Source organism: Sciurus vulgaris (assembly GCF_902686455.1).
Source record: "Sciurus vulgaris genome assembly, chromosome: 12".
NCBI classification, from domain to species: Eukaryota; Metazoa; Chordata; class Mammalia; order Rodentia; family Sciuridae; genus Sciurus; species Sciurus vulgaris.
Window position 1 is genome coordinate 112,248,321 of NC_136473.1, and position 26,712 is coordinate 112,275,032.

Sequence of the window (26,712 nt, forward strand, 5' to 3'; positions counted from 1 at the left end):
GTCACAGAGAACTCTTGTTCTAAAAATACCTACATTATACCTATAAGTGGGTTTTTGTTTGAGTAGTCAAGTATGTCTGTATCTGTAATTTTTCATTACATAGAATTGGTAGAATGATATGGGGTTTTTAAAAGAATTATTCTAGGATTAAGAAACGACCATCAGATCACAACTTCAAGTTGACTCTATGGTCAAATTTTAATTTCAATGGAAGTTTTATTTGAATGTGGGATTGGAAAAAGGGTTGAAGAAAGAGAATTTTTCCTTTTGTTCCAAACCAGTCATGAGGAAAATGAGTAGTAGTGATGTTTTCAATTGTTCTATCAACTTTCCTTGTGGTACAAGTCTCCCTTCACCGCCTAGGGACTTAGTTTGTATCTGTTTACATTGTGTCTTATACTTGCGCAGTTCCAAGAAGGATATGGTGATAAGCTCAACTCATTTGAAAAGGACTTAACATGGAAGCTTAGTGGAGGGATTGCACTTTCACAAAGGGCTGGTGAAGATCAAAGTCTTCAAGACACAGGAAAGCTTTGGACTTCAATTGTTGCATTTCAGATATCAAATCTGGACAGACAGGAGTATATATTGTATGTGGTTTGTCCTGGTGCCTCTCAGATTGCACCATGTGGCCACAAGTCCACTCTGCTGGGGTGTGGGGTAGGCCGAGTCACACCCTTGACTCCTTTCATAGCCCTGAGCTCTGCAGTTCTGGTGTGGGAACAGCAGCTTCTGTTGGCCGGAAGATGCCAGCAGAACTAGCACTGGCTTCTCCAGCTGAGGGCGGGTGGTGAATTTAAACACAGAGACTGGTTACCAGAACTGTTGGTCCTTGTACAACAGCATCAGTGTCCTCTGTGCCGTTCCAAGGTGGCTGACGTCTTAGTAACTTCACATTTTGCTTCCAGTAGTTGTGTGTTGGGTAGATCATTGCTGACAGTGACCCTGGTGGCTGAGGCATCTGTGAGATGGAGCAGGGAGTAAATGTAAATTTTATTTGGAAAGAAGGCTTAAGTCAGTGTTCCTGGAAGAATAACCAATGCTTCAAATAATACTCCTTTCTACTTTACCTGTGTCCACAGGGAGTATCAGGTTAAAATATTTCAGTTTAGTGGAATATGCAGATTTTTATCAGCTCCACATTCTGAATGACTGTAGCAGACAGTGGGAGATTAAAAAGGATTACCTTTTGTGGGTGAGTTTGTGCTCTAAGAAACACTGATGTCTACCAATTAAAAGTAAATCTACTGAGAAGTAAATGCCACTAGAGTTGGGTGCAAAGACCTACTGCATTATGAAAGCAAGCGCAGTAATAATGAGAAGCAAGAATTATTGCATGGGCTACTTGGACTCTTGTGGCTGCAGGAGTATCTGTGTGTGTGGTGGGTGTGTGCTTACCCTCCCTGCTGTTGACAGGAGATGAGAAAGTTCACATGAAACTGAGCTCCTCTTAAGGAGTTGGCTAAAGTGAGTTTACCGATTGTTGAACACCAGCTCGGTGCTGGGCTGCAGATGAGGAAGTACTGCCTCTCCTGCACTCAGCATGCAGATGGCCTGCGGGGTTCCTGTTAGAATGGGGGAGGGATGGTCCGGTGGGAAGAACTGTGATGGGAGGAATCAGGTGGTTGCTGTGCCTCCACCTCTCATCCCACAACTGAAGATAAAGTAGCAAAAGCCAAGGGACAAAGGTAGGACATGATGCACAGAGGGGGAACCTGGAGATGCCAGGACACCAGGACACCTGGTTTCCCACGCTCAGGGTCCTGGAGGTGTACGGAGGAAGAGGAGGTGCCCACCTCCTCCACACAGTGCAGGTCCCTTCAGCCGCTTGCAGGGCTTCACCTCAGAGCTCTGGAGGGCACCACGGGCTTAGAATCCACATTCTAGTCACTGGTCATCAGTGTCCACTGTGAGTTCATAAAATAGTCCTCAGCCATGCCTGTGCACATGCCTGTGTTTTAGAACACAAAAACTTAGATAAATTTGTTGCCTGATTTGTTTTCTGATCAGTAACTGCCTGAGGAGTTGGGGAGCCACGGCGCATACTTTGAAGTGAATGACAAGAGCAGTGTCTCTCCATCCCAACCCTCGGTGTCCAGCCAAGTGTGCCGTGAGCGGGTGTGCTGTGCACTGTAGGGGACACCAGAAAGTCGTTCACATCTAGAAACAACTGTGTCATAAATTAGGATTGATCATCATTAGAGATCATCATTAGTGGTCCGGGCCGGTCCCGAGTGGTGCTGTGAACGGAAGAATGAAGCAAGCCTGGTCCCTCAGGCACAGTCCACGCTCTTCGGCAGGAGACAGGAGTGCCAGTCAGCCAGCACCGTAGCTGCGATCCCAGGCGACATCCGCTCCGGCAGCCCAGTGCTGACCACACCGGAGCTGCACAGTCGCGATTGTGGAAATGCACAGCTCTGAACATTTTGATATTGTGAGAGAGAGCAGAATTGCTCAGACCCAGGGATCCACATCCACGTGACGGCAGAAGCTGGCCGAGTTCACACGTCAGTGTCGTTCTCAGGGCGTAGAGCAAGCCTTTGACCCTGACACTGAGGTCTGCGCTAATACCGCTCACATTTTGCAGGAAGGGAGTCTGGGTGTGGGCAGGTTTCCTAACGTGCTTGGGGTTAACAGGCGGGACAGGAACGGAGCAGGAGCAGAAACTGGGCCGCAGGAAGGTAGGGCCCATGCTTGTGACCACCACACGTGAAACTTGCTTTGCAATTCTTTTTTTTAATGTATGTATATATGTATTTTATAACTTATTTTGTTTGTTTGTGGTGCTCAGAATTTAGAGAAGAAATCCAGGTAAAAATATTACAGGAACAGAGCAAAGTATCAGTCTTTAAGGGAAGTTTTAAAAAGGAGAAGGATTTGCTGTCTTTACCTTTGTGATCCTGAATCCAGAACTGTGCAGTGACATCTTCTGAGATGTGTTTGCAGTGCTGTCTCTAGGACAGGCTGGCATCTCAGCTGCACCCAGCACATGCTCAGGTCGCCTACTAGGCATGAGCATCCTGTTCTGGCTCCTTTGAAGAACAAAGCTGGATGAAGCAAGAGGGAGGATGGCTTCGCTGCTGGTGAGGCCTGGCCTCTAGATGGGCAGCAGTGGTGGGCCATGGGCTGTTGGGAGTCCTTAAATCTGCTGAGCCAATCACACATCACTGGTGAAGAGCAATCTGGACTGCACAGAGTGTAGTTTGTTGGAGACTTTCTGACAGAACTGTAGTCTGTGGCAGTGGCAAGACTGGTGGATCCCTGTGGTTTGGTTCAGAAGTTGGGGGCTTAGAAAGTGGTCAGGACAAAAGTGACTTTATCCAAGTCAAAATGTACCTGGTTTGTCCAGGCCAGTATCAAAACCAGGCAGAGTTCTGGCACCAGGGTCTTGTTGCAGAATTCCACATACTACTGTGATGGTTTTGCCTCTTTATAGTATATAGCAGCTGGAAACCTGTGCAGAAAAGCCAACCAAGGTTGCCAGGGGCACTCGTGGTTATGTGCCAAGATGGCTCCAGTCATGTCAAGCTGAACCCACACACTCCACTCCTTGTCACTGGTTCTTACAGTATCACCATCCCACCCCATTCTGAGATGGGCCCTGATCCTGCCAGGGGTTTAGCATTATGTAGGAGTGTGCTGTGATGCCATTTGCCTGGCTTGTGAACAGAGTCCACAGCAACAGTAGAGCCACATGCACCGAAAGACAGAGCACTTATCCAGGTGAAAGTAACAAGTGGTGTTTTCCACCAGGAGGCCCAGAAATCAAGCCACCAGCTTAGCACCTCTCCTACAGAAGGGACGGAATCAGATGAGGTATGACTTTAGGTTGGACAACAGCACAGGGTCCAGGGGAAGCGGCATGAGAGTAGAAGGCTGCAGGTGTGGATGGAGAAACAGGTTCAGTCAGTACTCTCAAAAGTACACACGCAGCACCACAAGACGACGTGGCAGCCCCGGGCTGCAGCAAGGAGCCTGTGTTTTTGGGATGGCGTCATCCTTGGTTCATTCATTCATTCAACAAATATATATGATATTATACAATAGATAGGACACACATAGAACTTAGATGTAGGGGCAGATTGAGGTGCACAGGAGGTACAGTACAGGGGCTTCCATATGTCTCCTGCCCCCACATGTGCACAGCTCCCTTGTGGTCAACATTACTCACCAGAGTGGAACATTTACTGTGATTCATGAGTCTGAATTGACATGTAATCCTCATTCGAAGTTGAGGGTTTACATTAGGGTTCACTCTTGGTTCTGCACAATCTGTGGATTTGGACAGATTTATAATGTCTGTGTGTTCAACCTCAGTGCACAGGAAGGTCCACCACAGATCCCTGAGCTCTGCATGCTCTTCCCCGCCCTTTCCTCCTAGCAACCAGTCGTCTTCATTGTCCCTGTAGCCTGTCCTTTGCCGAACATCAGGTAGCTGGAGTTCTGCATTGTGTAGCCTTTCGAGTTGGTGTCTTTCATTTCGTGACATGTGATTACTTCTCTTGTCTTGGCTCAATAGCTCATTTCCTGTTAGCACTGTTCCACTGTCTAAATGTCACAGTTTGGTGGGGTTGGTGTTCTGGATTTTGGCTTTTCTAAGAGGCATTCAGGGGTATTTCACTGTTTTTTTTTTAAATTTATTTTTATTGTAAACAAATGGGATTCATGTTGTTTCTGTTTGTACATGGAGTAACAGCATACCATTTGTATAATCATACATTTACATAGGGTAATGATGTTTGATTCATTCCGTTATTTTTCCCTCTCCCCCACCCCTCCCACCTCTCTTTTCCCTCTACACAGTCCCTCCTTCCTCCATTCTTGCCCCCCTCCCACCCCCCGTTATGTATCATCATCTGCTTATCAGTGAGATCATTCGTCTTTTGGATTTTTGAGATTGGCTTATCTCACTTAGCATGATATTCTCCAATTTCATCCATTTGCCTGCAAATGCCATAATTTTATTATTCTTTATAGCTGAGTAATATTCCATTGTGTGTGTGTGTGTGCATGTGTGTGCATATATATATATATATGTTACAGTTTCTTTATCCATTCATCAATTGAAGGGCATCTAGGTTGGTTCCACAGTCTGGCTATTGTGAATTGAGCAGCTATGAACATTGATGTGGCTGTATCTCTGTAGTATGCTGATTTTAAGTCCTTTGGGTATGGGCCAAGGAGTGGGATAGCTGGGTCAAATGGTGGTTCCATTCCAAGTTTTCTAAGGAATCTCCACACTGCTTTCCAGAGTGGCTGCACTAATTTGCAGCCCCACCAGCAATGTATGAGTGTACCTTTCTCCCCACATCCTCTCCAACACCTACTGTTGCTTGTATTCATGATAATTGCCATTCTAATTGGGGTGAGATGGAATCTTAGGGTGGTTTTGATTTGCATTTCTCTTATTACTAAAGATGTTGAACCATGTTTTCATATGTTTGTTGATTGCTTGAAGATCTTCTTCTGTGAAGTGTCTGTTCATATTCTTAGCCCATTTGTTGATTGGGTTCTTTGTATTCTTGGTGTAGAGTTTTTTGAGTTCTTTATATATTCTGGAAATTAGTGCTCAATTTGAAGTATGAGTGGCAAAGATTTTCTCCCACTCTGTAGACTCTCTCTTCGCATTGCTGATAGTGTCCTTTGCTGAGAGAAAGCTATTTAGTTTGAATCTATCCCAGTTATTGATTCTTGCTTTTATTTCTTGTGCTATGGGAGTGCTGTTAAGGAAGTCTGATCCTAAGCCAACAAGTTGAAGATTTGGACCTACTTTTTCTTCTATAAGATGAGGGTCTCTGGTCTGATTTCAAGGTCCTTGATCCATTGTGAGTTGATTTTTGTGCAGGGTGAGAGGGGTTTAGTCATTCTATTGCATATGGATTTCCAGTTTTCCCAGCACCATTTGTTGAAGAGGCTATCTTTTCTCCATTGCATATTTTTGGCACCTTTGTCTAGTATGAGAAAATTGTATTTATTTGGGTTTGTGTCCGTGTCCTCTATTCTGTACCATTGATCTACGTGTCTATTTTGGTGCCAATACCATGCTGTTTTTGTTACTATTGCTTTGTAGTATAGTTGAAGTTCTGGTATTGTGATACCCCGTTTCACTCGTCCTGCTAAGGGTTGCTTTAGCTATTCTGGGTTTTTTATTCTTCCAGATGAATTTCATGATTGCTTGCTCTATTTCTGTAAGGTACATCATTGGGATTTTAATTGGAATTGTATTGAATCTATATAGCACTTTTGGTAGTATGGCCATTTTGACAATATTAATTCTGCCTATCCAAGAACATGGGTGATCTTTCCATCTTCTAAGGTCTTCCTCAATTTCTTTCTTCAATGTTTTCTAGTTTTCATTGTAGAGATCTTTTACCTCTTTGGTTAGATTGATTCCCAAGTATTTTATTTTTTTTGAGGCTATTGCAAATGGAGTTGTTTTCCTCATTTCCCTTTCAGCTGTTTCGTCACTTGCGTATAAACATGCTTTAGATTTATGCATGTTGGTTTTATAGCCTGCTATTTTGCTGAATTCATTGATGAGGTCTAGAAGTTTTCTGGAGGAGGTTTTTGGATCCTCTAAATATATAATCATGTCATCTGCAAATAGTGACAGCTTAAGTTCTCTTTTCCTATTCGTATCCCTTTAATTTCTTCAGTCTGCCTAATTGTTCTGGCTAGAGTTTCGAGGACAATGTTGAATAGAAGTGGTGAAAGAGGACATCCCTGTCTTGTTTCTGTTTTTAAAGGGAATGGTTTCAGTTTTTCTCCATTAAGAATGATGTTGGCCAGGGGCTTAGCATAAATAGCCTTTGCAATGTTCAGGTATATTCCTGCTATCCCTATTTTTTCTAGTGCTTTGAGCATTAAGAGGTGTTGTATTTTGTTGAATGCTTTTTGTTTGTCAATTGAAATAACCATATGATTCTTATCCATAAGTCTATTGACAAGATGGATTACGTTTATTGATTTACAAATGTTGAACCATCCTTGCATTCCAGGGATGAACCCCACTTGATCGTGGTGCACAGTTTTCTTAATATGTTTTTGTATACGGTTTGCCAATATTTTGTTAAGGATCTTTGCATCTATATTCATCAAGGATATTGGTCTAAAATTTTCTTTCCTTGATGTGTCTTTTCCTGGTTTGGGTATGAGGGTGATATTAGCTTCATAGAATGAGTTTGGTAGGGTACCCTCCTTTTCTATTTCCTGGGATACTTTGAGAAGTATTGGAATGAGTTCTTCTTTGAAGGTCTTGTAGAACTTGGCTGAGAATCCATCTGGTCCTGGGCTTTTCTTGGATGGTAGATTTTTAATGGCTTCTTCTATTTCATTGCTTGATATTGATCTGTTTAAATTGTGTATGTCCTCCTGGTTCAGTTTGGGAGGAGCATATGTCTCTAGAAATTTGTCAATGTCTTTGGTAGTTTCTGTTTTGTTGGAATACAGATTTTCAAAGTAGTTTCTCATTATGTTCTGTATCTCAGTGGTTTCTGTTGTGATATTTCCATTTTCATCTTGAAATTTAGTAATTTGAGTCTTCTCTCTCCTTCTCTTTGTTAGTGTGGCTAAGGGTTTGTCTATTTTGTTTACTTTCTCAAAGAACAAACTTTTTGTTTTGTCAATTTTTTGAATTGCTTCTTTTGTTTCAATTTCATCGATTTCGGCTCTGATTTCAATTATTTCCTGTCTTCTACTACTTTTGCTGTTATTCTGTTCTTCTTTTTCTAGGGCTTTGAGGTGTAATGTTAGGTCATTTAGTTGTTGACTTTTCATTCTTTTCTGGAATGCGCTCCATGCAATGAATTTTCCTCTTAGTACTGCTTTCATAGTGTCCCAGAGATTTTGATATGTTGTATCATCATTCTCATTGACCTCTAAGAATTTTTTAATCTCCTCCCTGATGTTTTTTGTTATCCATGTTTCATTCAATAGCATATTATTTAGTCTCCAGGTGTTGGAGTAATTTCTCTTTTTTATTTTGTCATTGATTTCTACTCTCAGTCCATTATGATCTGATAGAACACAAGGCAGTATCTCTATTTTTTTGCATTTCCCAAGGGCGGCTTTTTGGCATAACATATGGTCTATTTTTGAAAAGGTTCCATGTGCTGCAGAGAAGAAAGTGAATTCACTCAGTGATGGATGGAATATTCTACATATGTCTATTAAGTCTATGTTATTGATTGTATTATTGAGTTCTCTGGTTTCTTTGGTTGGATTTTGTTTGTAAGATCTATCTAGTGGTGACAGCGGTGTGTTAAAGTCACCCAGTATCATTGTGTTGTGGTCTATGTGATTCCTGAAATTGAGAAGGATTTGTTTGATGTACATGGATGCACCATTGTTTGGGGCATAAATATTTACTATCATTATGTCTTCCTGATTTATGGTTCCCTTAAGCAGTATGAAATGTCCTTCTTTATCCCTTCTGACTAACTTTGGCTTAAAGTCCACTTTATCTGATATAAGGATGGAAACCCCCGCTTTTTTACTGAGTCCATGTGCGTGGTAGGTTTTTTCCCATCCTTTCACCTTTAGTCTGTGGATGTCTTTTTGTATGAGATGAGTCTCTTGCAGGCAGCATATTGTTGGGTCTTTCTTTTTAATCCATTCTGCCAGTCTATGTCTTTTGATTGATGAGTTTAGGCCATTAACATTCAGGGTTATTATTGAGATATGATTTGTATTCCCAGTCATTTGGCTTATTTTTGGTTTTTAAGTTGACTTGTTTTCTCCTTTGAGTGGTTTTTCTCTAAGGTAGTTCCACCCTTTGCTGACCTACATTGTTGTTTTTCATTTCCTCCTCATGGAATATTTTGTTGAGAACATTCTGTAGTGCAGGCTTTCTATTTGTAAATTCTTTTAACTTTTGTGTATCATGGAAGGATTTTATTTCGTCTTCAAATCTGAAGGTTAGTTTGGCTGGCTATAGGATTCTTGGTTGGCAACCATGTTCTTTCAGAGCTTGAAATATGTCATTCCAGGCCTTTCTAGCTTTTAGAGTCCTGGTTCAGAAGTCTACTGCTATCCATATTGGTCTCCCCCTATATGTAATCTGATGCTTTTCTCTTGCGGCCTTCAAAATCCTATCTTTATTTTGAATGTTAGGCATTTTCATTATAATGTGCCTTGGTGCAGATCTGTTATGATTTTGTGCATTTGGTGTTCTGTAAGCCTCTTGTATTTGATTTTCCATTTCATTGTTTAGGTTTGGGAAATATTCTGATATTATTTCATTGAATAGGTCGTTCATTCCTTTGATTTGTATCTCTGTGCCTTCCTCAATCCCAATAATTCTTAAATTTGGTCTTTTCATGATGTCCCATAGTTCTTGGAGATTCTGTTCATGATTTCTTACCATCTTCTCTGTTTGGGCAACTTTATTTTCAAGAATAAATATTTTGTCTTCATTGTCTGAGGTTCTGTCTTCCAAGTGGTCTAGTCTGTTGGTGATGCTTTCCATTGAGTTTTTATTTGGTTTATTGTTTGCTTCATTTCAAGGATTTCCATTTGGTTTCTTTTGAGAATCTCTATCTCTTTGTTGAAATGATCTTTTGCTTCCTGCAGGTGCTCTTTCAGCTTATTGGTATTATCATTCGTTGCCTGCATTTTCTCTCTAATCTCATCCTTTGCTTCGTGAATCATCTTAATCATGTATAATCTGAAGTCCTTTTCTGACATTTCTTCTAACATACTGTCATTGGATTCTATTACTATAGAATCTAGATTTGTTTGGATCATTTTCTTCCCTTGTTTTTTCATGTTGTTCCTATATCTTCCCCTCTAGTAGTGCAGATCTGGGGTATTACAGATTTCCCCCTATAGGCTTATAGTGGCCCTATAGGTTTCCAAAACCCTTTCTTTTAAGGGGAGATCAATATTAGCAGTGCCCAAATCAGACACTAGGCAATCCTAGACCAAGTAGCCCCTATGGGGACAATAACAAAATTGTCATAATAAACAAAGTGAGTTCAAATATTATCTTCAGTAAAACAAACAGGTTTGCAATAAGGTCTGCAGTTTCAAATGGAGGACAAGGAGGATGCAGAGGGATACAGAATGTGGCTGTTAATGGGATAAGAAAAGAATATACAGAAGTTCTAGAAAATAGAAAAGGTGAGAGTGTAATCAAAAGAAATTGGATGTTAGCATGCAAAAAAGGGAGAAAGAGACTCTGAGGGAACAGGTAAACAGAAGGAAAAGAGAGCAAGAAAAGTAAAGAAATAAAAACTTAAATGTTTTTAAAAGGAGAAAAAAGAAAATCTACAGTATAACAGTCACATACTAATGAAACCTCCCAGTGTTCAGTAGCCTGATTCATTAGATACACCTGACATTGAGCTTCAAGCCTCCAGCAGGCGTCTCAGGATGGGATTTGCCCCACCCAAAGATCGGAGCTAAGGCTTCTAGATTATCCAAGAGGGCCGCTCTGGCTTTGAAATTTGTTGGCAAATAGGGAGCTGCAGCTCAGGGGTGGATGTGGTGAGCTGGGGGTCCTGGAGGCGGGATGCGATTGGTCCAGCAGGGGTCCTAGAGGTCGGGTGTGTTTGGTGTGGTTGTGGGATCCTGGATGCTGGGTGCAATCATTCGGTCTGGGGTCCTGTTGATAGGGCGCAGTCAGTTGGTCTGGGGTTCCTGGTGGCAGGGAGCAGTCAGTCAATGTGAGGGCCCCAGAGGCAGGGAGTGCTCGGTTGGGCTGAGGGATCCTGGAGACAGGGCTCAGTCAGTCTGGCCAGGGGTCCTAAGGGGCCTGGCTGTTGTCTCAAAATGGCGGCAGCCACGTGTAATCAAACCTGCAGGTACTGTGACAGTGAACTTCCAGGTGACAGCAGGCAGCTAGTGCTCCACTGGCGGTCTTGAGGTCATTCTGCTGGCAGCTGTCGGACGATCGGGAGGTGAACCTTGAGCGTTGGGTGATGGATAGGGGTAAGGTAGGCGATTGACAGGCGAGAGGCGAGAGGCAGGCAAATGGCGGATGATGGACGCCTGATAGTGAGCAATCTGCTCTCAAAAAAGGCGTCGATATGCTGGCAGACTGTGGGTCATCACAGCAGAGAAATGGGTAAACACCAGGGGATCGATAAGCAGCAAAAACTGCCTCACTGAGAAACAGATATCCTCTGCTTGAATCCGGCGTTGCAGAGCGACAAGGAACACAGCCTCCCTCTAGTCCGCCATCTTGGATCTCACAAATTCACACTTCTGAGAATGTTTCCATAAACTTTCTACTACGTGTCTTTGTGACTTGCAGGTTTCTGTTAGCTGTGCACCTAGGAGTAGAGCTTCTGGGTCACAGAGTACATATTGCTTCAACTTTAGTAATGCTGTCAGTTGTACCCACTTACCTTCATATTAGTAATGTGTGTTTTTTATTCTTAAACATTCTGGCTCAAAATGTATAATTTAATTGATTTTTAAAAGGCACAAATCATTGCATTTAGTTGTCATAGCTCTTGTAATTTGTGTCTTTAATCTGGAGAAGTTTTTTAGTCTTTCCTTTTAATGGCCTTTATATTTTTGAAGAGCATGAGATAGTTGTTTTGCATGGTGTTCCTCACCTGGAGCTTAATGATTTATAATAATCGTTTTCTGGCTTTGTATACTTGGCAGGAGTACAGGGAGGAGTTCTGGATTCTTCCCAGTGTCTCACATCAGGAGGTGAAGGGTCCCACTTGGCCTCACTTCTTACTATAGAGGGTGTTAGTTTTGATTGCTTGACTGAGATGATGTCTACTGAATTTCTCCACTGTAAACCTAGCATCTCTCCTTTTGTAATTAGTATTTTGTGGGAAGATACTCTGATACTGTAAATACATTGTTATTTGTTGTATTCTTATGATTTACCTTCAATTCCTGTCTGAGTAAATGATTACTGTATTAGTTGGAAGATGGTGAATTTTTATTATTACTCCTTTTGTATTTAAATGTAGGCTTTCTACCGTAAGGGAAAATAGTATTTTCATTAAATAATTTTTACATGTCTATTGTCAATTAAAAATGTCTATGACATAGGAGTCTGATACAGTAAATTTTAAATTTTGGTCTGGAATTCAGCAGTGTTGCTAAAGCCACTTATTATTTCTAATAGTTTGAAGGTTTCTTTGATTTTGGTTGGATACAATAAAGTTTAAGAATAATATATTTTTCTTTCTTTAAAAACTATAACTTTTATATTTATATAATTTATTATAATTTATTTTTCTTGCTTTATTGAACCTGCTAGGATCTCTAATGCAATGTCGAATTGAGGTGGGTCAGTAGGCACTTTTGTCTTGTTTTGAAACTTAGACGTGTTGAGTGCTGCTCCATTGAATAAAGGCCTAGCTTCAGGTCTCTCCTCATATTGACTTACAGAGGAGAAAGATTCCTTTCTATTCTTAGTTTGCTAAGGTTTTTAAAAAAAATCCATAAATTAATATTGAAGTTTGACAAATCAATTTAGCAAATGATTTTTCTGTGTCTATCAAAAAATTACAAGGTTTTTTGACTGTATTCTGATAATGTGATTAAATTATATAGATTTTACCTGGGGTATGTGATTTGGATCTCTGGACAGATACCATTTATCAAGTATGGGATATTAGCCGTTTTCAAATATTTTAATTTTATTTTTCTCTCTGGAACTGCACTATACATATATCAGACCTTTTTATTTTATATTTTCTGGTTTTTAATTTCTCTTTCCTATATCTTCAAACCTTTATCCTCATATACTACATTTAAAAAGTAATTTCTTCAAACATATATTTCAGTTTTTAATTCTGTCTTTAGTTGTGTCAACCTGCTGTTTAAATCAACTTCTAAATTTCAGTTACCATAATCATCTTTTGGTGATTTTCAGGTCTGTGTGGCTATTTTTGAAGTGTCTTATTATTTTGCACAGGCTTGTGTCTTCTTCCTCCCCATAATCATCGTGAGCGTGGTGTGGCTTCTCCGTTTCCACCCCTCCGGTGGCGAGAGCATGTGTGAAGTGGTGGCCGGGTTATGGCCCTCTCTTGTTCAGACCTCTCCAAGGACCTTCGGTCACAAAGTCACGCCTCTTTGTTCCTTCGGCCTGATTGTTCTGCTATCCCAAATATCAACGGAGGCCACTCCCTTGGTGCCTTGCACTCGCTGCTCAGATGCCACCTCTTCGGGGAGGCCCTTCTGTCAGACCCTGGTGCTCAGAACCATGCCAGCACCGTGTGCCTCATCTGATCTCGGGCTGACAGTCTCCGCCTGAAGCCCAGCTGCCAAGTCTTCCCCTTCACGTCCAGGTGCTTACTTAGGACCCTGGTGAGAACACATGCAGCCCGTGCATGCGTGCAGCTGGGCGTGTGCAGGAGTCAGCACCACATGGAAGCCCTCAGCTAGGCACAGACAGGAGCCAGTGGATGATTCTCCTGTCTCCTGTCCTTTGTGTGGACAGTGATGTACCAAACCTCTTTACCCTGCAGCAGTAATACACACTTAGAGTGGCTTCTTTCTTCTTCCTGTTCACTTCCCATCCCATCACTCCATTCCTGGGAATCAACTGCCAGGTTAACTACCGTTACACTAATCCTCGTCCCAGGCTCTGCTTTTGAGTGAACTTAATGTAAGACATCTTCCCAACCATCTCTTCTAAAATTGCATCTCATTCTGCTTGTCCTGATCTTGGATTGGTTTTGTCTGCTGCTGCTTGACATAATGTCATATATTTACCTGCTATTTATCTATAGATTCCTGCAGTTGAAATTCCTTCCGCTGTCGTATCCCAGTGCCTTGAATAAGGCCTTGCCCCTGGACATTCAGCATCTGTCTACGGAGTGTGGAAGGACTGATAAGAGACGGCGCTTGGGAGCTCATTCCAAGCCGCTGGTGTTCACTGACGCTTGGTCCTGGTGGATGTTTTCATATGTGTTTCATGATTTCTGATTTTCTACTCTTCTATGTGTAACTGATGACATCACTTTTTCCCTTGACAGTTCTGTGTACTGTGTTGTTGATGTTTTTCACCAGTCTGATTTTCTATTTGATTTTGGTCGGACTCTCTAGGGATATTACTAATTATAGATCATGACAGAGTGAAAAGTACCAATAAGTACAGAATTTTTGTTTTTCTTCATTTCTAACTTACTTTGCCCTATATGTGGAAATGAAAATATGGACTAATAATAATCTTCATACAGAGCTCTTGTTAGTCCATTTGAATTGTGCTGCTTAAACAACAAGCAGTTTAATATTTTGCTTATTCTTTATCTCATTTTAATAACAACCAACTATGCTTTTTCTTGTTTTTGTTTGATAATCAGACAATTTTAATCTTAATTTTTCCAGTTATTTGTCTTAGGCATATTTTCTTTAAACTACTTGGAGTTGGATTTTTTAAAGAATTTTAATTTTTGTTCTAATTGGTTACACATGACAGCAGACTGTATTCTGATCCATTGTGCACAAATGGAGCACAGCTTTTCATTTCTCTGTTGGTACATGATGTCGTCACACCATTCATGCAATCACCCTTGTACCTAGGGTAATGATGTCCATCTCATTCCACCATCTTCCTCACCCCCCACTCCCTCCCATCCCCTCACTCCCCTCTGCCCAATCCAGAGCTCCTCCATTCTTCCCTCGCCCCACCCCCCATTATGGGTCAGCATCCACATATCAGAGAAAACATTTGGCCCTTGTTGTTTTGGGATTGGCTTATTTTGCTTAGCATGATATTCTCCAGCACCATCCATTCACCAGCAGATGCCATAGTTTTATTCTCCTTTAAAGCTGAGTAATATTGCATTGTGTATATATTACCAGTTTATTTATCCACTCATCTATTGAAGGGCTTCTAGGTTGGTTCCATCATTTTGCTATTGTGAATTGAGTTACTATAAACATTGATGTGGCTGTGTCACTGCAGTGTGCTGATTGTAAGTCCTTTGGATATAGACCGAGGAGGGGGATAGCTGGGTCAAATGGTGGTTCTATTACAAGTTTTCTGAGGAATCTCCATACTGCTTTCCAGAGTGTTTGCACCAATCTGCAGCCCCTCCAGCAGAGTATGAGTGTGCCATTTCCTCACATCCTTATTGTTGCTTGTATTCTTGATTATTGCCATTTTGACTGGAGTGAGATGAAAATCTTAGAGTAGTTTTGATTTGCATTTCTCTAATTGCTAGAAATGTTCAACGTTTTTTCATATATTTGTTGATAGATTGTATTTAATCTTCTGGGAAGTGTCTGCTCAGTTCTTTAGCCCATTTATTGATTGAGTTATTTGATTTTTTTTTGGTGTATTTTGAGTTCTTTATATATCCTGGAGATTAGTACTATATTTGATGTGCACGTGGTAAGGATTTTCTCCCAATCTGTAGGCTCTTCTTCACATTATTGATTGTTTCCTTTGCTAAGAAGATGCTATTAAGTTTGAATCCTTCCCCTTTATTGATTCTTGATTTTATTTCTTGTGCCTTAGGAGTCTTGTTAAGGAAGTAAGGTCCTAAGCCAACATGATGAAGATTTGGGCCTGCTTTTTCTTCTGTTAGGTGCAGGGTCTCTGGTCTAATTGTTAGGTCCTTGATCCACTTTGAGTTGAGTTTTGTGCAAGGTGAGAAATAGGGGTTTAATTTCATTTTGCTACATGTGGATTTCCAGTTTTCCTACCACCATTTGTTGAATAGGCTATCTTTTCTCCAGTGAATGTTTTTGGCATCTTTGTCTAATATGAGAGAGCTATATTTATTTGGGTTTGTCTGTGTCTTCTATTCTGCACCATTGGTCTACCTGTCCATTTTGGTGCCAGTACCATGTGGTTTTTGTAACTGTGACTCTGTGGTATAGTTTAAGGTCTGGTATTGTAATGCCTCCTGCTTCATTCTTCTTGCTAAGGATTATTTTAGCTTTTCTGGGTCTCTTAGTTTGTCAAATGAATTTCGCGTTTGCTTCTTCTAGTTCTATGAAGAATGTCATTGGGATTTTAATTGGAATTGCATTAAATTTGTGTAATTTTTTTTTAGTATGGCCATATTGACAATATTGATTCTGCCTATCCAGGAGTGTGGGAAGTTTTTCCATCTTTTAAGGTCTTTTTAAATTTCTTTCTTTAGTAGTTTTTCAATGTAGTTTTCATTGTGGAGGTCTTTCACCTCTTTTGTTAGATTGATTCCCAGGTATTTTATTATTTTATTGAGGCTATTGTGAATGGTGTAGTTTTCCTGATTTCTGTTTCAGAGGATTCATCACTGATGTATAGAAATGCATTAGATTTATGGGTATTGATTTTATATCCTGGTACTTTGCTCAATTCATGTAGAGTTCTACAAATTTCTGGTGAACTTTTTTGGATCCTCTAAATATAATATCATGTCATTGGCAAATAGTGATAGTTTGAGTTTTTCTTTTCCTATTTGTGTCCCTTTAATTTCTTTCATCTGTTTAATTGCTCTGCCTGGAGTTTGAAGGAGTAGATTAAATAGAAGTGGTGAGAGAGGACATCCTTGTCTTGTTTCAGTTTTTAGAGGGACTGCTTTCAATTTTTCTCTATTTAGAACTATGTTGGCATTGGGTTTAGCATATACGGCTTTTATGATGTTGAGGTATGTTCCTACTATCCCTAGTTTTTCTAGTGTTTTGAACATGAAGGGGGCTGTGTTTTGTCAAATGTTTTTTCTGCATCTATTGAGATGACCATATGATTCTTATCTTTAAGTCTATTGATGTGATGAATTACATTTATTGATTTCCTTATGTTGAACCAAATTTGCATCCCTGGGATGAATCCCACTTGATCATGGTGCACTGTCTTTTAAATATGTTTTTGTATGTGATTTGCCAGAATTTTATTAAGAATTTTTTCATCAGGGATATTGCTCTGAAGTTTTCTTACCTTGATGTTCTTTGTCTAGTTTTGGTATCAGGGTGATACTAGCTTCATAGGATGAGTTTGGAAGAGTTCCTCCTTTTCTATTTCCTGGAATACTTTGAAGAGTATTGGTATTAGTTCTTCTTTGAAGGTCTTGTAGAACTCAGTTGAGAAACCATCTGGTCATGGGCTTTTCTTGGTTAGTAGGCTTTTGATGGTGTCTTCTATTTCATTACTTGAAATTGATCTAGTTAAATTGTGTTACGTCCTCCTGCATCAGTTTGGGTCGATCATATGTCTCTAGAAATTTGCCTATGTCTTCAAGATTTCTATTTTGTTGAAGTATAAATTCTCAAAATAGTTTCTAATTGTCTTCTGTATTTCAATATTGTCTGTCATGATATTTCCTTTTTTAATCATGAATTTTAGTAATTTGAGTTTTCTCTCTCCTTCTCTTTGTTAACTTGGCTAAGGGTTTATCAATTGTATTTATTTTTTCTAAGAACCATCTTTTTGTTTTGTCAGTTTTTGCAATTGTTCCTTTTGTTTCAGTTTCATTGATTTCAGTTCTGATTTTAATTATGTCCTGTCTTCTACTGCTTTTAGTGTTTTTTTTTTTTTTTTTTTTTTTTTGCCTAGGGCTATGAGATGTAATGTTAGGTCATTTGTTGACTTTTTATTCTTTTCGTGAATGAGCTTAATGCAGTGAACTTCCCTCTTAGCACTGCCTTCTAGTGTCCCAGAGATTTTCATACGTTGTATCAATGTTCTCATTTACCTCTAAGAAGTTTTTTTTTTAACTCTATTCTCTGATGTCTTCTGCTATCCATGGGCCTCATTCAATAGTGTATTATTTAGTCTCCAGGTGTTGGAGTAGCTTCTACTTTTTAATTTTATCATTGATTTCTAATTTCATTCCATTTTGATCTGATAGAATATAGGGTAGTATCTTCATCTTTTTGTATTTGCTAAGAGTTGCTTTGTGGCATAACATATGGTCTATGTTAGAGAAGGATGCATGTGCTGCTGAGACTAAAGTGTATTTGCTCATTGATGGATGGAATATTCTATATATGTCTGTTGATTGTATTATTGAATTATATAGTTTCTTTGTTTAGTTTTTGTTTGGAAGATCTCTCCAATGGTGAGAGAGGTATGTTAATGTCACCCAGTATTTTTGTATTGTGGTCTGTATGATTCCGGAAATTGAGAAGGGTTTGTTTGGGGCATAAATATTTACAGTTGTTATGGGTTGTTGGTGTATGATTCCCTTAAGCAGTGTGAAATGTCCTTCTTTATCCCTTTTGACTAATTTTTTTTTGAAGTCCACTTTATCTGATATAAGGATAGAAACCCCTGCAGTCCATATGAGTGATATGTTTTTTCCCAACCTTTCACTTTGAGTCTGTGCATGTCTTTTCTATGAGATGGGTCTCTCGAAGGCAGGATATTGTTGGATCTATTTTAAAAATCCAATCTGCCAGTCTGTGTCTTTTGATTAATGAATTTAGGCCATTAACATTCAGTGTTATTATTAAGATATGATTTGTATTCTTGGTCATTTTGGTTTATTTTTGGTTTTTAACTTGACTTGGTTTCTCCTTTGATTGACTTTTCCTATAGTTTTTCCCTTTGCTGACTTACATTGTTGCTTTTCATTTTAAGGAATATTTTGCTGAGAATGTTCTATAGTGCAGGCTTTCTAGTTGTAATTCTTTTAACTTTTGTTTATCATGGAAGGTTTTTATTTTGTCACCAAATCTGAAGCTTAATTTTGCTGGATATATGATTTCTGGTTGGCATCCATTTGCTTTTAGAGCTTGATATATGTTGTTCCAGGACCTCCTGGTGTTGAGGGTCTGGGTTGAGAAATCTACTGAATTGTTTTCCCCCTATATGTAATCTGATACTTTTCCCTTGTGACCTTTAAAAGTCTATCTTTATTTTGTATGCTGGGCATTTTCATTACAATGTGCCTTGGTTTGGATCTGTTGTAATTTTGTACATTTGGTGTCCTATAAGCCTCTTGTGTTTGATTTTGTATTTCATTCTTCAGGTTTGGGAAATTTTCTGATATTATTTCATTGGAAAGATTGTGCATTCCTTTGGTTTGTGTCTCTGTGCCTTCCTCATTTTTGATAATTCTTAAATTTGGTTTTTTCATGATATCCCATAATTCTTGGAGGTTCTCTTCATGGTTTCTTACCATCTTCTCTGTGTGGTCAACTTTATTTTTAAGATTATATATTTTGTTTTCATTGCCTGAGGTTCTGTCTTCCAAGTGATCTAGTCTGTTGGTGATACTCTCTATAGAGTTTTTTATTTGATTTATTGTTGCCTTCATTTCAAGATTGTTTTTTTCTTTTTTTCAGAATATCTGTCTCTTTATTGAAGTGATCTTTTGTTGCCTGCATTTGCTTTCTTATGTCATCCTTTACTTCACAGATCATTTTAACTATGTCCTTCCTGAACTCCTCTGGCATTTCTTCTACTTTGCTATGGATTCTATGATTGTAGCATCTGGGTTTGTTTGGGGTGCTTTTGCCCCTTGTTTTTCCATGTTGTTTGTGTATCTTTCCCTCTAGCAGTGCAGATCTGAGGTATTACAGTTTCTACCCTATAGGTTTATAGTGTCCCTCCAGGTTTCCAATACCTTGCCTTGAAGGGGGAGATCAATATTAACAGCACCCCATGCAAACAGTATGAATCCTTAATCAAGTAACCCCTATTAAGACTTTTACAGTTTTGTCACAATAAACATGTGATTTGTTTGTTTATTATCTGTAGTGTGAACAGTAGGTTTGCAGTAGGATCTACAGTTTCTAATGGTGGGCAAAGAGAGAATGGTGTGGGTGTGTGAGCTTGTGTGTGTGTAGGATGTGGTGTTCAGGAGGTGGGAGGTGAGAATATAGAGGTATTAGAGAAAGAACAAAAGAGGGATCAAAAGAAGTTGGTTGTTAGCAGGAGAACAGAGAGAAAGAGACTCTGGGGAATCAGATAAGTAAGAGAAAATAGAGTAAGAAAAAGGAAAAGAAAAAAATGTAGAAATAGAAGAATATACAACAAAATCATAAATACTATTCCAGCATTCCAGTCCTCAGTAACCTGATGCATGAGGAGTACTTGGTTTCAAAAGCTTTGGGGATGTGAAAGCAGGAAACGAAAAAAGAAAAAAAAATCTCAGAGGAAAACGGAACAATTGTTCCTGTTGGAGTTCATTGATTTCCCTGCCTTCCTCCTCATCTGATAGCAGGGTGTCTGGAGTGTGCTGGTAACTCCACCCTCAGGGTGGTGAAGGCTACTAGGGTAGGAGGGTTGGACTTGGAGGCGGCACTCCCAGAGGCAGGGTATAGCAATTGCCAGTCCCGCTGGAAGACTGCACCCCACGAATCTCCCTTGAGGTCCACTTGTGTGAGGCAGGAGCCTGGTCGTAGCCCCTTACAATGCTTGTGGCCCCCACAATTCCTGGCCTCTAATTTAGTCTCTAAGTTGTATCTCCTGCCCCCAGCCTCTCGACTTCCCAGTCAGGAACCCCTCTCCCCGGAGGTCCTGGGGGCTGAGCCCTGGACCTGTGCACCTGTGGAGGAAAGTTCTTCTGTATTGGGCAGATCAGGACCAGGTGTAGAGAGCCACAGGCTGGCCATGTAGCTGCAGGCGCTGGGCTGGGTTGGTGGCTAGGTGGGTGTTGAGAGACTGGGGATTGAGGAGCCAGAGGGCCCTGTTGATTGCCAAACCGGTTGGACCAGGTGATCCATCTGTGGATGCTGGATTGGGGAGGGAGTCAGGGACCAGGCTGGCATCAGGTCCCAGCAAGTGCCGCTCAAGTTGTCCCGAGGATCCTGGTGGGTGCTGGGCTGGTGGGCTCAGTGAGCCGGGATCAAGAGTCCTTCACACCCTTTTCCTACCCACCCACCCTGTGCAAGGTTCTCTCCTGCCTCTACATGAGATGGTGGCTGTCAGCACAGTTGCAGAGATAACTCAGACCTCAGGCATAACCAAGCCTGCAGGACCTTGGTGATGGTCTTCCAGGTCCTGGCTGTCGTCTCTAGATGGAAGCGGCCACATCCCTAGTTGGTGGTGGTGGCAGCGTCAAACCTGCAGGCAACTCAATGTTGAAATTCCAGGCCCGGCTGGTGTCCCAACGGAAGCTGCGCCAACACGTGGTGGTGGTGGCAGCGGTGGTGGACGTGACTCAGGAGGGCAGCAGGGTTGTCCCAAGATGGAGGTGACTGCTTTCAGAGACGGGGCTGCCAGCATGGGCCAGGGGTGGCGTTGTGTGGTCTGTGTGGAGATGCTGTGCTGTGGCTGGCAGTTGCCTCTGGGCCCTGCCATTGTCCCAAGCAGAGGCTGCCAGGTTGACCTCACAGTGGAAGAAGTGTACAGTTGCCAGCAGTGAAAAGAAGGTCCTTGTCACGTTGTGAAGGCACACGGGTCACTGCTGTTCTGAGGTGCTGGGCTCAGAGGCTCTCCTGCTTGCCCGCTGGTTGTCACATTGTGAAGGCACACGGGTCACTGCTGTTCTGAGGCGCTGGGCTCAGAGGCTCTCCTGCTTGCCCGCTGGGCGACTTGACCCCTGCTGCCACGTCAGCCCCTCGTGACTGGGTTCTTATTGGCTTGTTTTTCCTCACCAAACAGGTGTGTACAGGGCCCTGCCACGTGGATTACTTCTCTAGGTGATGTTGATAAAGAGGAAAAGATGCAGCCTTTGTCCTCCAATGGGTAGGCAAAGCAAGCGGTGGACAAGGTCCCACAGAGGGAGTGGTGGGGCTCTGTGGTGGGGGTCTGCCACCCGGGTGCCCTCTGCTTAGCAGAACCAATGACTCACAGCAGTTCATTCTGGAACTTCATTACAGTGCTCTGAATGCCAACCTCTGTAAAGCACACATGTCCCTTTTCCCAGCTCTACGTTTCTGTAGCGCGTGGCATGGACATAGCTAACTTCAGAAGGTCGTGAGCCTAAAGAACATGCTGCTGATGTCACAGTCTCTGTTGCTCCAGAACCAACAGAGCAAGGTGCCTGAGAAGATCTGGAGACGAGCCATCCCTCCACCTCGCTGAAGCCTCTGCAGTGCACGCAGTGGGACTGTGGGACGTGAGGGTGTCACAGAGGAGGTACAGGGCTCCTCTTCCTCTTCAGGCCCCGTCGGGAGGCTCCCTTGGGTGTGGAGAGCAGAAGAATGCGACGTCTGAAGAGGCCAGAGGAAGCTGGGATGGGCTCAGGAGAGGCAGGCTGCTGCTGTGCATGGAGAAGGTGAAGGAGCGGGACATGCCAAGAGGACTTTGCAGGGAGGGGCGTGTGCTCGAAGGAAATTCTGCACATACTCCAGAGGAGACCGAGCAAATTCATGGACTAAAACTGACTGCAGTCCTATTGCGAGGAATTCACACTTATAAGACTTTGCAGAGAGGAACCGGTTTTTTCTCTGTGGACTGTGTGAAAATCAGAAGTGCTCCATGTTATTTACTGTGAATGTTTCCGCAGAGATCTGTCCAGTGCTCAGTAACTACTGCTCTTCCTTTGTGGTGGGCTTTAAGCAGCCATGTGTGTATAAAATAACCCCACTCTTTCTAGAAAACCATGGTTGCTTGGTTCTGAGTGAAAGTTTGACCCCAAGCAGAACCATCACGGTCCCCTCCTTGAGAATTTAGAGCAGGCGTGAGGGTGTCCACTTTCCCCCGTGTTGCTGTCCCTGTACCTGTAGGCAGGCAGAGGCAGGCAGCTGTATTCCACCTTGCCCGAGCTGCTCTGTGCAGAGGGGAGAGAAGGAGCAGCCCTCAGAACAGAGAGTGCAGAGGGAGAGGCTCTACTGGGTTATGAGCAGTCTTCCAGTTTCTAAAGCCAGTCCTGGAGGCCAGGCTGCATGCCTGACCCTGCACGCTTGTCTGAATGCTCTCTGCTTGCCTCCATTTGTTCTGTGCAAGCGAAGACTTGACAAACCCAGCACTCATGCTGGGTGTCCCTGCACAGTCAGCCACGTATGGCTCTTACTCCACGGGAGGGTCCTGTGCTGGATCAAGTCATAGTCCTACCTCATTTTTCCAGAGTCAGGCATTGGAGCCTTGAGGTTTCAGAAAGGTGTTTCTGGAACCCTCCACAGCTAGGGGTTTGGGTATTGAGGATGAAGGAAGAGTTAAAGAGGACGTTGCTAAAACTCGATTCAGTGAAGTAGGAAATGGGGCGGCTGAAGGCAGTGTCGGACACACCATGGACTGAAGGTGCTTTTGCTATGACATTTAAATTTTAACATACTACTCCTTGGACAAATACAGGTGTCAAAAAGGCATTCACCTGAATTAAATTGTGAAGAAAGAAGGCCTGCTGACCACTAGCACCGTGGCTCCTGGCCAGCAGCGGACATGCCCTGGGCTGCTCTCCTGCAGCCCTCTCTTCCCACCTGCTGCTGTGGCCCAGACCTGGAACCAGCCCAGCCCTGACTTGGAGATGCATCTGCAGCAGAACTCGACTGTCTCTGCGCTACAGTTCACGAACCACACTTCTCAGAAGACAGTGTTGGTGGGTACTGGGCTGGGTCCTGGGCTTGGTACTGGGTGGCCTGCGGGTGGCGTGCTGAGTGTGGGAGCTCTGTGGGTTCATAGATCCAGCTTTAAAGAATCAGTGTTGAGAAAAATGTGGCAAAGTAGAGTTGAAATGTGTGAATGATGTGATGGCCAGAAACGGGGTTTACTTGGGAACAAGCTGGACCTGCTGTTCACACACAGAATGGAGGAGACGTGGGCCAAGGTCAAGACAGCAGTCAAGGATCTTGGAGCAACAGAGATGTGCAGTGTTGGCAGCTGCTGAGTGCAGGCCAGGGGCGGGCATGCGATGTGCTGTGTCTGAGGAAGTGATGAGGACTCTCAAGTGCACAGCATCAAGATAGCAGTTGGGAATAGACATGAACTTTCCAACCAATTTGAAATTGATCTATCTTAGGTTTCATGTGAAATTTTCTTTACACTAAAAAATACCGTATCCTATAAAGAAACTGTGATCCATATACACAATGGAATGTTACTCAACCATGAAGAAGAATAAAATTATGGCATTTGCAGGTAAGTGGATGGAGTTGGAGAATATTAGCTTGCCTGAGCTGGCAGATGTGCAAAGGCAGAGCCAGCATCCTCAGGCACGCTGTCTGCCTCCAGAGCACAGGTGTGAGAAACTGCCTAGGCTGTCCCTGGATCAGGGAGTGCGGAGCATCCAGAGAGCTGAGATGGCCACACAGAGAAGCAGGCAGGAATGCACCTGTCTCAGGGTGAGTTCCCAGGAGAGTCGGTCACGGTCTCAGATGGCAGGTGTTCTAGACTCTCAACCCTACTGCTCCGGAGCCATGCCCACCGACTCAGAACTGGCAACCTATGGAGTAGATGCCCTTCGTGCGGGGACTTGGGCTGTGTACCTTGGCAGCTTGCTGAGCTTCCCCTTTTAGCAAATTAATAGCTGCCTTATAAATTCAGATTGTCTGAGGCCCATGAGAATAAATACATTTTGATAGGTAATCATCTCCATAATACTGAGTTTCTTTATATTATCAGAGAAAGAAACACATCCTGGGCAGCAGTTTTAATTTTGAAGTTCTAGAATATTTGCCCATTTCTGTATTTTTCTGAAGAAGTCAGGAAAGTTGCTGAAGAACATTTCTGAACTTCTAATGAAGATGTAGAAGCCCGGCTGCAGGAAGGCTCGCTGGGCACCTGCACACACCCAGTGAGCCCATGCAGAAGCTCTGGGGCTGGGCCGCCGCGCCTCTGCTGCAGTCCTATTTGTGGTCAGCGCGGCAAGGTCACCAAGAAGAGGGACCACTGTTCCGAAGTGATTTCTGGGCTGGTTGAAGCCATGGCTGAGGGCCGGGAATCTGCGCTGGGTGGAGAAGCGCTCAGTGGACAGCTCCTCGGAACTCTGCCTGAGCCAGGGAGAGACCGGAAAGGAGAGGAGAGGCCTTCACTGCAGAAGCCGAGCAGAAAGCCCGGGGCTGCCGCTGGGAAGCCTGAGCTTGAGCCTGCGGAGGCGTCCAGGCCGCAGGGGCACCGGGCGGTCCTGGGGGAGCGTGGGCTGGCGCGCCATGCTGCCCTCTGCATCTGCACCAGTTCTGGCTTCCTGTGGGCAGCTGCCTGTGTCCAGGGTGACTCCTGGCTGAATTCTGCCCTTCCTCATGCACTGGTGGTATGTGGGCCATTGGACACTGCTGCTTCAGCAGGTGAGAAATGGTGACAACTCGTGGTCTGGTCGCTCTCTGGGGCAGACGTGCATGCACAGACTTTTGGCCTTGATTTTTGGAGCATCCAGAGAGCTGAGACAGCCACACAGAGAAGCGGGCAGGAATGCTCCCGGCCCAGAGTAAGTTCCCAGGAGAGTCAGTCATGGTCTTAGACGGCAGGTGTTCTAGACTCTCAATCCTGCTAGAAGAATTAGTGGCATCCCACTTTCTGTCACCTGGGAATCCTAAGGGCAGTGGAGTATTATGTAGATCCTCGTCAGCTTGACCACTGCCCTCAAGGGTGGGTGCTTGCAAAATTCCTAGAAAAGTAAAATTAGGATTTGTTGCTCCACATCAAGATCCCATGAATTCCTGCTGGGTAGTGAAGCGTTCCCCTTCTCCTCTCCCATGAGGCCGTGAGGTGGTGTGGACGGTGTGAACTGGAGGGTCTCCGGCATCGTGGTCCTCATCTGGGACCCGACAGATCATTATCCCCCTGCCTGCTTTGGTGTCACAGTTTGGTCCAAGTGCCACTCCTGTTTGTAGCTTCCCATTCCATCCTGTTCCTCTGCCTCCCTCTTCCTCATGAGAGTACATTTTTTGTGGAATTTGGGGTCATAACTGTCCACATCCCTTAATTCCCTTCTGAAGTCAGAAACAGTTCAGGATTAGGATCCTGGAGACAGGTATATGGAAATGACTGATCAGCTTGATTAATGATAAGGTTGAAGAGAGACTGTGGCTTTGACCTGCAGCTACATTGGGCTCCTTTGCAGTTCTCCCAAGTCTTGAGCCTGCAGCGCCCAGCAAGGGAGAGCCTAGGTTTGCACAGCAGGTGCACCTACACTCAATGGCTGCCTCCTCTGTGGACCCAAGAGGTGGAGAAGGTGAGAGGGTTCACACTCTGCCAGATGGGGAAAGGACTGGCCCTGTGAAAGTCGTGCTCTGCATTCCCGAAGGTGAATGAGAAGGTGGAGGTGTTTCTAGTGGAGGCTTCCAGATGGGGCAGGAGGCCAGCAGAACGTAGGTCTCCCCTTGACACTGTTAACGTCTGCACCCTTATAAGGAAAAGGCTGTGTCTTGTTACCACGAAACTGTTCTGTTGACCCTCAAATAGTCTTCATTTGAAGATTGTTTTAGCACATTCTAGTCGATAAGAAAAAAATAGGCCTTGTGCATTTCCAGCCATTGACCCTTTGGATGTTCAAGTCAAAGGTCAGAGTGAGAGCAACACAGCAAAGCCCTGGACTTTTCTAGAAGGTGAAACTGGACCCTTACCCTGGACTCCAGAACATTTCACTCTCCCTTAGCCCCCACATCCCCTCTTCTCTAAATTTTAATTTACATATAGGCAATGGTTTTAAAATTTCTAATTTTGAGGGGACTAAATAGATGAGTAACCCTGATGATTGAATATTGCTAGAAAAAAAATGGTACTAGTTCATACCTGAATTTACTACTTGATAGGTATTTCTCACCTTCCTCTTATTGTAACTTCTCAGAGTAAGTCATCACACAGTCACACTGGGTCGCACTTAAGTTTGCCTTAAAGGGATCAACGGGAAGTTCAGAGATGAAAGTTCTTCAGGAAACTTCATAAAAATCACTTTCAGCTCAAAACTCTTGGGGATGGAATGCAGTAGAGTACAGCGGCCTCCATCGGCCATTCTCAGTATGGAGCAGGTTCAAAAC

General features: G+C 42.9%; 1 long non-coding RNA gene across 6 annotated transcripts in view; it reads left to right on the forward strand.

The window, feature by feature from the left end:
- The window catches only part of LOC306642298, a 63,342-nt gene that overhangs the window by 29,791 nt on the left and 6,839 nt on the right, over positions 1-26,712 (forward strand). Inside the window, exon 1 of one of the 6 annotated variants that reach the window (XR_013758474.1) lies at positions 798-1,688. The exons of 4 other annotated variants lie outside the window; for them this stretch is intronic. This is a non-coding gene — a long non-coding RNA (uncharacterized lncRNA). Of the gene's footprint in view, positions 1-797; positions 1,689-23,082; positions 25,021-26,712 lie in introns of those variants that run through there. One more of the 6 variants, XR_013758475.1, reaches the window with a different exon arrangement.